We start from the raw sequence: 12,748 nt of genomic DNA, 5'->3' as shown, positions 1-12,748 counted from the left end.
GCACGGGTGATGCAAATGTGGAACGGGTGCAAAAGGCATTTATCCGCAGATCATTTAAACCAATTCAACGAACGTCTCGACAGTTACAGATTCCGCAAACCACGGTGCACATTATACTATACAAGAGACTGAAGCTTCATACTTACAAGGTGCAGTCACTGCATGCGCTTCAACTTGATGACGGACCAAAGGATAGAACGATTGCAATTGAGATTCTCAGTAGCATAACTGATGACGCAGACTATCTGATAAAAGTGATGTTCACGCACGAATCTTTTTTCCTTGTGTCTGGATAGGTAAACGGGTACATTGTTCGACCTGGGGCTCTGAGAATCTCACTTTAGCATGGAAATTGTGTGTGCCAGTCCAAAGGTAAATCTGTGATGCGGTCTGTTTCATGACTGTATGGCGAGACGGTTTATCCTTGCAGGGGCGCCAATAATCTCCAGTGTTTATCTCGACATGTTGGCACATTTAGCATTTCCATAGACCGAATGAATGCAATCTGACATGATGCTGCAGTAGGGTGGCACCCTCCTCAGTAGACCTGGATCATTAGAAAGGCTTTGCACAACACATTTCAAGGTCGTTGGACTGGCAGAGAAAGGACCCATTTCCTGGATCCGAAGGTCTCCAGAAATAATCTGTGCTGGCGTAAGCCAGTGCCCTTTCGGTCGCCAGTACACAGATCTCCGCCGCGAACCGGAGAGTCCAGTCTGTCACACTCCCAGTCAGTCATCCAGTGAGTCAACGAGTCGACGCACCAGTCGCAGGTAGCTCAGCCTCTAACTCAGAATCACTCTACCTAATGACCAGAGTAGTGTACATGGCGGGACTTGTACTTCACCAGCAGTGAGACTAACGTGGACAAGTACGGAGGGCTTGTACCACTACACCTGGACTATCCTACGATAGTTCTGTTTAATAAAGATCCCTGTTAATATTTGCATGCAGTTGTGTTACAGAAAAGGGATACTTGCCACCAAACAACATCCTCTCCTTGCTTCCCACGGTACAAGCCCACAGTGACAACGAGACGCCACAAAAATTGGCGACGAGTATAATTCAGTGCAGATTTTGCTTGCTTTTCTTATGTTTTAGCTTGCAGAGGTACTCATTTCTCATTGCTAATGTCTTGCTGTGTTATTGTATGTATTCCAGGAGGGGAGCCGCAGAACCAGTCAACTTTCTCTTTTCAGAGGCTTTGTTTGCTTTTAGCTGTAACATTTTTGTGTAAACCATGGCTGCCGCACCCCCTCCACCCCCTGCCCTCGCGCCACCGCTACAGACGGCCAATGTGATAGATATAACTCAAGCTTTTTCAGATTCAGAACCAACAAATTGCTGCCTTACTGAGGACGGCAAAAGAACTTCTGGCTGCACAAGCTGTAAGTAGCCTGTTTATGTGTTTGTATCTTGGCAGCGCTATACAGCGCTATACGCTGCATTAATATAACGGACAGCACTGTGCGGCCTCTGTAAGAGACTCTGTGGCTGGTCGAACTCGCAGTTTGAAGTGAATAGCAGGCAGTGATGGCAGTTGGAAGTTAATAGCCAGCAGTGATGGAAGTTTGAAGTGAATAGTTAGCAGTGATGGAGGTTAGAGCTTAATAATTAGCTGTGTTGGAGGTTTGCAATATCACCGCGAGCGGACGGTCTGGATGAGTGTCCGTCATGGAGATTTAATGTAAAATGATAATGGAATTACTGACGATTATATAATTTTTCGAACTGGTTGTCACATAGTTAAGGTAAAATCTGCTAAATACATTGTTTGCTCTGCAACAAAATCTTTTCTTTGCTAACCACATGCCTATTAGTAGTTAGAGCCTACAGTAGTTAGAATATTTTGTTTTAGCTGGCCATATTGGCGCTTGCTGCATTACTGTAGTTCCTGTAAATAACATTTTCTGTGAGGTAAGTGACTTATGAAATGTATGGGTTATCGTCAGGATTTATTCTAATTCAGGGCCATTCATTTGAGTTAATTTTAAAGCAGTCAGATCGCGTTATCTTTGAATATTGTGCGTAATTAATGAATAGGAAAAGTTTGAGTTGTCTTTGTCAGGGCAAATTCTACAGTTCAGTGTTGAAATGATAAAGACAAGCAAAGTGACAGTACGTCAGTTTCACCCAGCAATTTCAGGATTAAATAACGTAAAAGTTTCACCTTCTCAGTTATTATTATTTAAGTAAAAAATTATTAAACAAAGAAGTTTCACCTGTCGACCCTTAGCCGAGGATACCATACCGGACTCTTCTGATTTTTCCAGAGTTCGAGTCTCGGTCGGGCACACACTTTTAATCTGCCAGGAAGTTTCTTCTGATTTTCTTGTAGTTTTAATAATTAGTGCATGATTAGAAATTAGTTATTGTTTACTGCTAGCGGGTAACTGTCTAGAGAATTTTCTTTGTAGGTGTAGTTCCTTAATGGTTGTACTCTAGTGTAACGAGTAAAGTAGTTGTGGCAAGCATGTGGATTTGCATCAAGTATCTCGCAGTCGCTTTTGCAATTAATTAGATATTTATTATTTTCAGTGCCATTTTAGCGCGTTTTTCTATTTTTGCTTTTTAAATTGTTTTTCTGTGTTTTCGTGTGAAACAGTGTGGCATTCATGGCGTGTGAAAAGCGTTAAAGTACGCTTCAAAGCAAATTGAGAAATTTATGTATATACTAAGATGGTATCTGTTATATTAGTTAAGGCTCACCGGCCACTTGACCATCTTCTTCTGTGCGAATGCACAAACAGTGCCCGAACTCTTACGGGAATCGGCAACGCGAGTAATGAGTATAATGGGCGGGGCACTACGAATGTAGTGCGGGACAATACGTTGAGAATGTAGGTTTCGTGGGAGGCGTGCCAGAGATAAATCCCTGCAGTCGCGCTATCCTCTGTGTCCCGGTGGCTCAGATGGATAGAGCGTCTGCCACGTAAGCTGGAGATCCCGGGTTCGAGTCCCGGTCGGGGCACACATCTTCATCTGTCCGCGTTGACGTATGTCAACGCCTGTAAGCAGCTAAGGGTGTTCATTTCATTGTAAATCGAGAAATGACAGCGACGACGAGCGTAGCTTGTTAGCACTACCTTGTCAAGCAGTGACAAATATTCGACATAATAATTTGGTAATTGTGCAAAGGGATATGGACCAGGCAGTAAATCACGGTGTAGACAGTGAAAGGGAAGAATTGTCGTTCGATCGGTCCGTAACAGTTCGCCTTAGGAACATGAAACAACAGAACAAAATCTTGCAAATGCCATGGATTCAGGTTTTGCGTCATTACATTTTCCTCAATTAAGTCACGACACACTTTCCGATTTTCGAAATATGAGTATTGCCGGTGCGAATGCACTGCCGAAAAGCACAAAGCAACATGTTTCATTCACTAATATACTGTTATTGCAATTAATGCAACAAATGGAACAAAATCAGAAACGAACACAGCAAGTAATGGAACAAAATCAGAAACAAACACAGCAACAACTCCAAAAGTTTGACACATCGCTTGAGCAAACACGTGAAGATTTAACTGCTGAGCTACTTAAAATCGAATCGAAACGTCAAAAAATTTATAAAGAAGTAAAATTACAAATTTGCGAGCATTTTCAGCCTATTTTTTCACGACATGAAAACACATTACAGAATCATGAAACAGCCATAAAAGAACGAAAATCACGACACCTTCCAGGCTAAAACTGACTCAGTTGCATCTACCGATACGATTACGCAACTTGCTAAAATTCAGTAAAACTTAAAGGAATCAGTAGATACTCTAAAATTTGGTTCAGAAAAACACACAGAGGAAATTAACTCATTATCGGATATATTTATTTAGAAAATACGACATCATTGTGCGTGGAATCTGAGTGAACATTCTCGCGATGTTAATAAAAATTGACTTCATCGTTGCTAAAATAATAAATCATTATTGTCAGTGACATAATTTAATATTCTGTGAAAACCTGTATCTCAGACCTACCTATGGAGAAAAGATAATGAAAATCTCCATCTTTTGTTATCTATGATTCTTCCAGAATAATTCATTCTTCTTGTTCCAACTGTTGTAATGATCGGACGTGATTGATGTCTTGTAGCACCTGAGGTCGGTAAAAAAACTGTATTTTGTTGTTAATTTAATATTTGAGAAACAGAGTTTGTGTCATTGAAAAGAATCTACTTTGTTGGAGTTTTATTTCATTGTGATTCTCGTCATATATAAATGTTAAGTTCTCTGATCAACTACAAAGGAGCGCAGCCATTAGCGCTAATGATCTACAGCGGGGATTATTGGTAAAATGCTGAATAATAAATGATTAACGTGGAGAAATACTTTTAAATGTTAATGCATACAGTAAAGGTAGAGAAATAATTTAATATATATTATTTGTTGATAGTAAAACAATGCCTGAATCAGATTCGATAAGTGATTGTCTTATGTTAGCCTCCATCATAGTGAAATATTGCATCGGCAGTTTTAAATCAAACTTTTAAACAGATATGAATGTTGATGACCAATTTTTACGATAATAATTGTGTATTGGAGGCCCAGAACCACTCAGAAATAATAAATTCAACCTAGGTTGGGAGTAATCTTTAATGTAATGTAGACAGCACCTTACGTGACAAAATTGTTGTCTGGTAATGTATAGACCCTAATTATTTCGTAAGAACTTTTATGGAATATTTTTGACAGGAAAGAATACATTAGTGTTGTGCACGTATGGTATAGTGTGTAAAAACTGTTCATTCTGCTTAAAGAAATGTGTTACCACCTTGAATAACAGTTCGCTAAATTGTATGAGATCACTCTTGTGCATGAACTTAGTGCCATTTACACTGCTCGACAGACGACATTTCTATACGTTCCCAGGTAGAGATTTCCTTAACAGAATAACTATCTTTAGCCGAGAGAGGCAGCCATTAAATGAAACCTCATGTTACGCTAATAATAAGTAATTGGTATTATTGTAGTCCTGTCCACGATTTGTAAAATACCGTAATCTAACCGCACACCACACCGGTCAGACCGGACGAAGCTCCCAAACTAGATTCAAACAACACATTAATGCATTTAGATACAACACACCCAAGAAATCTGCCATAGCTTCACACGTTCAGTACATAGGGCATTCCTTTGACAACATCGAGGACGTTGTAATAATACTTCTCAAAAGAAACAAAGACCACAAACTTAATCTTTATGAAGAACTGGAAATTTTCATTCACAATAGAAAATATGGACAGAGCACACTAAATAAAAAAAGCTGAGACAATGGCAGTGGGCTTCTTTTATGAGCTTTGCAGATATACTAGATGATACACTATAACTCTTTCCACTTTCTATTCCCTGAGCGATCTTCATAAGAGATAATTCCCAAAGTACTGTCCAGAATTAGTAAGAATTATATTATGATGATAGTAAGTCCATAAGTTTTATATGTTTTACGTTTTTTTTATTTATTTTTATTTGTGTCTTTATTGTCAAGTATTTGCAATAATAATACTTTTAGCAAGCTACTGTTAAGAATGAAATAATTGTATAGTTGTTATTTGTGTCTATGGTTCACAGCAGAAGATGGTAATGAATGACCTCCGACGCAAGGCACTACATCTTTACATCGTTATAATCTTGGTTGTTTGTGTTATTGGATCGTATTCTGTGAGAGAAATTAACCTAAAAACGTTTATTTATGGCGAACCGCACGGTTCTGTGCACTAGAACAGATGGTAAGTAACTCCATCACCGTTTAAAATTTATAATCTTAGTGCCGTATTATGCTAACAAGTGCCTGTTATACGTTTTTGTAGCAAAATGAAACCACAAAATCAACTGGCTGCATCCAGCTAGCAAAAATCTGACATATCATTGTTCCACCCGAAGATGAGAGCCTAAACTCTCGAAACGCGTCGTGGGATGAAATAAAACGAGGAACTGACGCAAACAATTGATTTATTTGAACTTTTGACACAAGTATGTTCTGCAATACTCGATGTTATTTACAAAGAAAGAGTGCTCCCTCTAATGAGTGAGTTTGTTCTATTTTGTTACTTTAGTCTGATTAAAAAACGAATTGCTGTGAGTGATACGAGCATCAGTGACATTTATATCCTTGCTTGTCACACACACCTGTTTACTTACTGTGGTGATTCAGTTCCGTCACGGAATCGTTTGAATTTCGCCGAATGGCTCTGACGTGAGTTGCGCGCTGCCAAAGCAGTGTATCTGCTGGCCGCAACGACTGGTGGAGAGGGGAGGGGAGGGGGGGGGGAGACTCCGGCTTGGTCACTTCGGCCAGCGCGGCTGGCGAAGACTTCCTTCCCTCTCGATCTAGCAACGAGGGAACATCGACTGCTCTGAAACTCGTGGTAGGCAAGGCTGCTGCTACCTGCCACCATCGGCCGCCGAAATGGGCTCTTGGGTCTGAATGGCCGCTGAGACGGTGCTTTGCGTCGGTACCGATGTTGCTCGATTTGTGTGAAGGAAGCAGCTACAGAATAAAAGAGCTCTTGTACGTTTCGGGGCCTTAGGGATCTGCCGGGAGTTCTCACGAGATTATTGTTACCAAGATAAATCCAGAGGTGAGGTTTTTAAGTTCTAATTTGTGTATTTTCGGTTCACCTCGTGGTTTAACAGGCTTTCCCCAAAACTATAATTATTATCTTGGGGTTCATTCCTTTGAATCAAGTTAAATGCAGTTATGTTTTTTTTAACTGTCAATATTTTGGTTTAAGATCCATGTTAGCTATTATGTACTTCGCGTTCCGTTCGTGATAGCATTCCTCTAAACTATATTTATTATTGTGGGGGCTATTCCTTTGAACCATTAGTTTCGTCTTGCAGACATTAACGTAATGGGATAAATGTATGTAATTGTTGTACAGGAATGTTTTTAGAAGTCTAAGGATTCTTAGACCGTGAAAATGAATCTAAAAGGGTTGTAGGCCTGAGACCTCCAGGGTTTTTCTTTGGCTGGAAGCTGTGAAGGCTAAAATTAGTAAACTTCTGTTGTCGACATTTATTATTGTAAGGCGGTGTGCGTTGGGCTCATTGTAATTGATATTACTTGATTGTCAGTGACATTCGGGGTACACCTTTCGAGTTTGCGTTGTGGGATAATCCTTTATTGTACGAGTAATAAAGATGTCAAATATGAGTTTTCCAGACCTCTCAACTCAGTACTACCACTTCTACCTATTATCACCATGTTTTTATTTGAAAATATCACGATTTACGAGGGTGTGGGTAAGCAGAAACCTCAGAGCACGGCTTAAAATTCTGCTAATGAAAGGAGTAGCAATGGCATTTATATTCTTGCTTGTCGCAAATACGAGGGTTGGAACTTTAATTGTGGCAACTATTTATTTACAGCTCGTACAAAATAGATACGTGTTTCAAAGTTTTACTGACCCTCAAAGTAGTCACCAGCATTGTGTATAACCCGTTGCCAGCGATGTGGAGTCGTAGGATGAACAGCGCTTGAGCGTTGTCCTGCAAAATGGTCAGGTCCTACAGGAAGTGTCATCACTTCTGTCTCTATACTGTTCAGTTTTGGAACACAACCTACGACCAGCTTAGAGACAGAAGTTATGACACTTTCTGCAGGACCTTACAATCATTTTGCAGGACAATGCTCAAGCATGTACAGTGCAAGCTGTTACTGATTAGTTTGACTGATGGGGCTGCTAAGTGCTATACCACCTACTGCACTCCCCTCACTTAAGCTCTCGTGAGTTCAACTCGATTTCTAAACTGTAGGAAACACTTCACGGCATTCGCTTCAGAACTGCTACAAATTCGTCGGGCAATAGACCGCGTCATTCGAACTGTCAGCACACCTGGCACTGCTAAGAGTATCCTAAGACTTCCACATCGCTGGCAACGGGCTACACGCGATGCTGGTGACTACTTGGAAGGTCAGTAAACCTTTGAAATACGTTCCTATTTTGTACGAGCTGTAAATAAATAGTTGCCACAATTAAAGTTCCAACTCTCGTATTTAACTGTATTTGTTCTCGAATATGTCGTGACTAACGTGGATCCAGTAACACAGGGGAGAAGTAGCATCACTTGTGGCTTACTGGGTCAACTGCTATAGAGTTTCCGTGTCGCATCGAGTGACACGTCATTTTGACGTCATTTCGGAATCAGCAAGGAGTGAAACTAACGCGAACCGCGACAACCGCGAGGACAGCTGAGTACCGCAGCAATTTCACCAACGAATGCGCTTCCCGCCAGATCGTGTGGTCAGTCTGTCAACGCAGTCTTAACGCATGCGGGTAATACACGCTGCGTGGGGAATGGGGAAATCTTCGGCAGTCTTTGATGCCCAGTCGAAATTTATCTGAGTGTAGCAAACGACGAAGGGTTGAAAGACCGATATTTATTTGAATATTCACTTCACAGTGAAAATTTTGAAATTCACACGGGACCTTTGTCCTTCAGTCGAACCAACTAGGCAGGGCCTCCTCGCCACTTAGTTAATCAGCTGTTAGCCGTTTTGACCGCAGCTTCCCGAAGCTGGAACCCGCGCTCTACCACAATGCGTCAGAATCAGAAGGTGGACGAAAAAGTCTTTGAAATTGGCGTTAGATGCAACTATGCACCGAGTGAATTTGCAGAAGCAACTCCAAAGTAATCACAATTGAACAGAACGAGGGTGCCCGTGAGTGGCACTCATTTGCAACACAGATAAAACGCGGATCAGTACTGGAATCTAACTGGAAAAGCGGCATCGTGGTCAGAGTAGGAAGACAGGCATGAGCAACGAAGGAGTTGTCGAAACAGGTGAAAATGAACATAGGATAGGAATGAAATGCAGCGTAGACTGGAATGGGAGCAAGTACAGCATGGTATAGACTGTTATGAGCATGGGAACGCATCAGCACGAACTGTCAAATTTAAAGTGATCCGAGACAAGGACTAGGTACAAAGTCTCCTGCACCCCACGTATCTGCGGTTTGATCGTCTTTTCCCTCCTGCGCTTCCAGAGCTCTGAAATTTGACATTATTAACTTGCGATATACCAGTGCAAGCCAATAGCCGATTCTTCTTCTTCAGTGGTCGTTCCAGGGTGCCAAGATTTTGCTGAACTGTCTCATAAGTCACTAAATTTTTGTATTTGTGGCCAGCTGTTATGGAGTCTGAAGTCCTCGCACCGTGCAAACGTTCTCAAGATGTCTCATTCCCTCTGAGCCGCGCGGAATGACCGCGCAGTTAGAGGTGCGATGTCCCGGATTGCGTGGGCCCTCCCGCCGGAGGTTAGAGTCCTCCCTCGGGCATGTGAGTGTGTTTTCTTCTTAGCATAAGTTAGTTTACGTTTCAGTAGTGTGTAATAAAGTCTAGGGACCGATGGCCTCGGCAGTTTGGCCCCTTAGGAATTCACACACTCACACTCATTCCCTGTGATGTCTCCTTAGGTGCAAAAAATGGGTCAAATGGTTCTGACCACTATGGGACTTAACATCGGAGGTCATCAGTCCCCTAGACCTTAGAACTACTTAAACCTAACTAACCTAAGGACATCACACACATCCATGCCCGATGCAGGATTCGAACCTGCGACCGTAGCAGTCGCGCGGTTCCGGACTGAAGCGCCTAGAACCGCTCGGCCACCGCGGCCGGCTGTCTCCTTAGGCGCCAGCTTGGCAATTCGCGGCGTGTGTCTGACAAGCTTACGCACTTGAGTAGTCTTGAGAGGCTACAGGGTGCTTGAACATCTGCAGGAGTGAGGCATGCCTATTACGTTTCTGAAGCAAAGCGCTAACTTAACGAAAGGATGTAGTTTCCTAATGCAGAAAGTGTTAAGCCTCCCTGAGCTGCAGTGGCCCCGAACGTGAGTCGTAATGCGATGGAGGCGCGACCCTACCGTCAGTCAATCATCAGCTGTACGCACATCTACTCTGTACATCTCTCGCCTTTTAAGCAAGATTTCCTCAGCAACAGCAACGAGACATTGAGCCCTCCTGTCTGTATGTCACGCTGATAAATCTGTTTCACGCTGTCAATAATTCTTAGACATCCAGTACAATATGTCTGTCCTCTCGGGCGAGGCCATTGAGATTTCGCTTGGCGTCGAGTATGGCACCATTCAGTCCACGGATTCCGTATCTGTATGACAGTCGTGGTATCTCTAACAACGCGAGCACCAATATTGTGTAACGATAAACCACAGTCATGATAGGCCAAGATCCTACCGCTGACGACTTGCGACACTTGCTGGTATAAGTTTCTTCTTCCAATACGAGGCATAACACCGTGTTCTCGCAAACCAACATTCACATACAATTTCTGAATAAGAGGCCAATGCGTAATTCTGCTTACATACAGAATGTAGACGGCGTTGCTCCTAAATAATTTATGCAGCACCGCTAAAATGCTACTCATTTGAATATCTAATCATTTAGTACTTTTCATACAAATTTGACGTTTGTTTCATGCCTTATTTATGGTGTAGCAATTTTTATGGCTAGCAGTGTATTTCATTAGACGACGTCCCTTTGGTACTGAATCATAAGCTTTCTGAAAGTCCAGAAAACACCACCACCGGCGCTGAGGAACTTACCTGTAAAGATCGGATGATCGACACTTTTCGGAATCAATTCCAATTCCTGTTACGTTCATTTTGCTCTGGTTAGGCTATTATGTTCGAACTATGAAACTGAGATGTGATTCCTGAAGAGCAGCAGCAGCAGCAGTTCTAGTTGCAGGAGCAACAGTGTAGATGACTGGCAGATCCGGCGTTGAACGTTAGCCAACATGGCCTTACTGTATTGTATACGGGGCGATTATAAATAAAACCAACATATTGCAGGGACGGATTCATAACTGGAAATGGAGAAAAAAAGATCCTATGAACATGTGTCTGGAAATGCATCGTTGCCACGGTCGATGACGCTGACGAAAGGAATGCTCTTCTAACCACGTGTCGTGTGTTGTTTATGTGTTGCAGGCTGTGTGATTGGCGTAGCGTACTGTAGGCAGCAGAATGGTCCGATATTCATGTCGGGAACATACAGAGATAGTGTTTGTGTACGGTCAAGGACACGGAAGCGGTGGAGAGGTAGTCAGCGATACCAAAACAAGTACTCTCACAGATACCATCCATATCACATTACAAGCCCTTTTTGGGCGTTTTTGTGATCATGGGTCCCTGCAGACAGACGAACGTCAGGGAAGTGGCGGTCTGTGCGTACACGTACACCAAATTGGGAGGACCGGGTCGTTCCTCTCCACCGTTTCCGTCTGCTTGGCCCTACAGAAACACCATCTCGGCTTGTTCCCGACACGAATACCGGAGCATTCTGCAGATTATAGCAAGCAGCGTCAATCACACAGCCTGCAGCACACAAGGAACACACGACACGTGGTCAGAGGAACATTCAATCTTCAGCGTCATCTATCGTGGCAACGATGGGTTTCATAAAACCTTTCTTCCTCCATTTCCGGTCAGGAATCCACCTTTGCAGTTTGTCGGTTTTCTTAATGTTCACTCTGTATACTGAAATGATCATTCAGACAAATTAAAATATGTTGAGGTGTAGCAATGCTGCTAAAATTGGTTAAGAATCCAATTTGCCCCATTAGCTGGTTTACTGTAGTCGCTCACAGACTGGTACAACCGGTTTCGTACCATGAAGGTACATCCTCAGGTGTATTTAAAGTCTAATGTTCCATGTTCTTTAAATGGCGTATGGTTGTTGCAAGATGCTGTGAGGAGCACTAATTGACGCAACCACCATAGGAACTCAGATTTAATAAAGCCCGTTGTCAATAACAATTTACGTTCGGAGAGCGCCAGACATCCATACACTAACTAGAAACCGTCTAGACTTTTGAACATCTGAATTTTGAGTTGACAGCGGTGAATACATATATGTCTACGGCTCGCTTTTAAAATACATATATGTCCTCAGAAATGGTAGATGTGTCCCAAAAACGGATGCTATTTATGCGTGTGCGGGGTGAACATTCATTCTCCATACTAATAAGTCAGTCAGAACTGGCTTCCTGGGTTAAAGGACGACTTAGCGAGTACTCACACGGGAGACTTACTGTCGTGCAACCATTTCATCTTTGTTGCTTTCCTGTTGCTTCGGTTTTTGAGAGCTCGCACACGATGAGCAACTTTTTCCTGACAGCGGACCCATTTTCAAGGGTTTTTGTAGTGCAGTCGACCAGTGCAGAGAAATGTATTGTTTTGAGACTGCAGTGGTTTGTGCTCTTATCATTCGACAAAGCACAAAACAATGGAAGAGAGAGTATTGGATTCACCCGCTTATGTCTGAAAGACTAAATCCAGGGAAATTCACTTTAATATTTCAAGAGCTAAGATCTTACCCAGAGAAATTCTTGAGTTATTTCCTCATGAGTGTAATGTCATTTGACGAGATAGTCGCAATTCTGGGACCTGCCATCACCTACCAAAATGCAAATATGCGACTGGCAGTTTCACCAGAAGATAGATTCGGTGTTACATTAAGGTAGGTTTCATGAAGTTACACATTATTATTTAGTTTGATATTATTTATTATTCGAGAAAACCAGTTAATAACAGTAATTGTTACGTTTTGTATAAAATATGTCCAAAGCAAATGATGGAAACGGCAGAAAATGAGTGCAGGTATCAAGTTTAAACACTGTTGCGTGTAGTGACACCATAGTACATAGTTTCTAATCAATCTGAAGGCGCAGAAAAATTAGTCAGGTATTAGTTTACACTATCGCAATCATGAGCAGAAGTATGGACGG

The 12,748-nt window shown here is 42.2% G+C and overlaps 1 non-coding gene across 1 annotated transcript; it reads left to right on the top strand.

The window, feature by feature from the left end:
- Positions 1-2,897: 2,897 nt before the first annotated feature.
- Trnat-cgu (transfer RNA threonine (anticodon CGU)) lies at positions 2,898-2,971 on the top strand. Its single transcript has one exon. It is a non-coding gene; the product is annotated as a tRNA-Thr (tRNA).
- The last annotated feature ends 9,777 nt before the right edge of the window (positions 2,972-12,748 follow it).

This window comes from Schistocerca cancellata, chromosome 2 (assembly GCF_023864275.1).
Source record: "Schistocerca cancellata isolate TAMUIC-IGC-003103 chromosome 2, iqSchCanc2.1, whole genome shotgun sequence".
In the NCBI taxonomy this organism is placed as follows: domain Eukaryota; kingdom Metazoa; phylum Arthropoda; class Insecta; order Orthoptera; family Acrididae; genus Schistocerca; species Schistocerca cancellata.
This window is presented reverse-complemented; position numbering and strand designations above follow the sequence as displayed.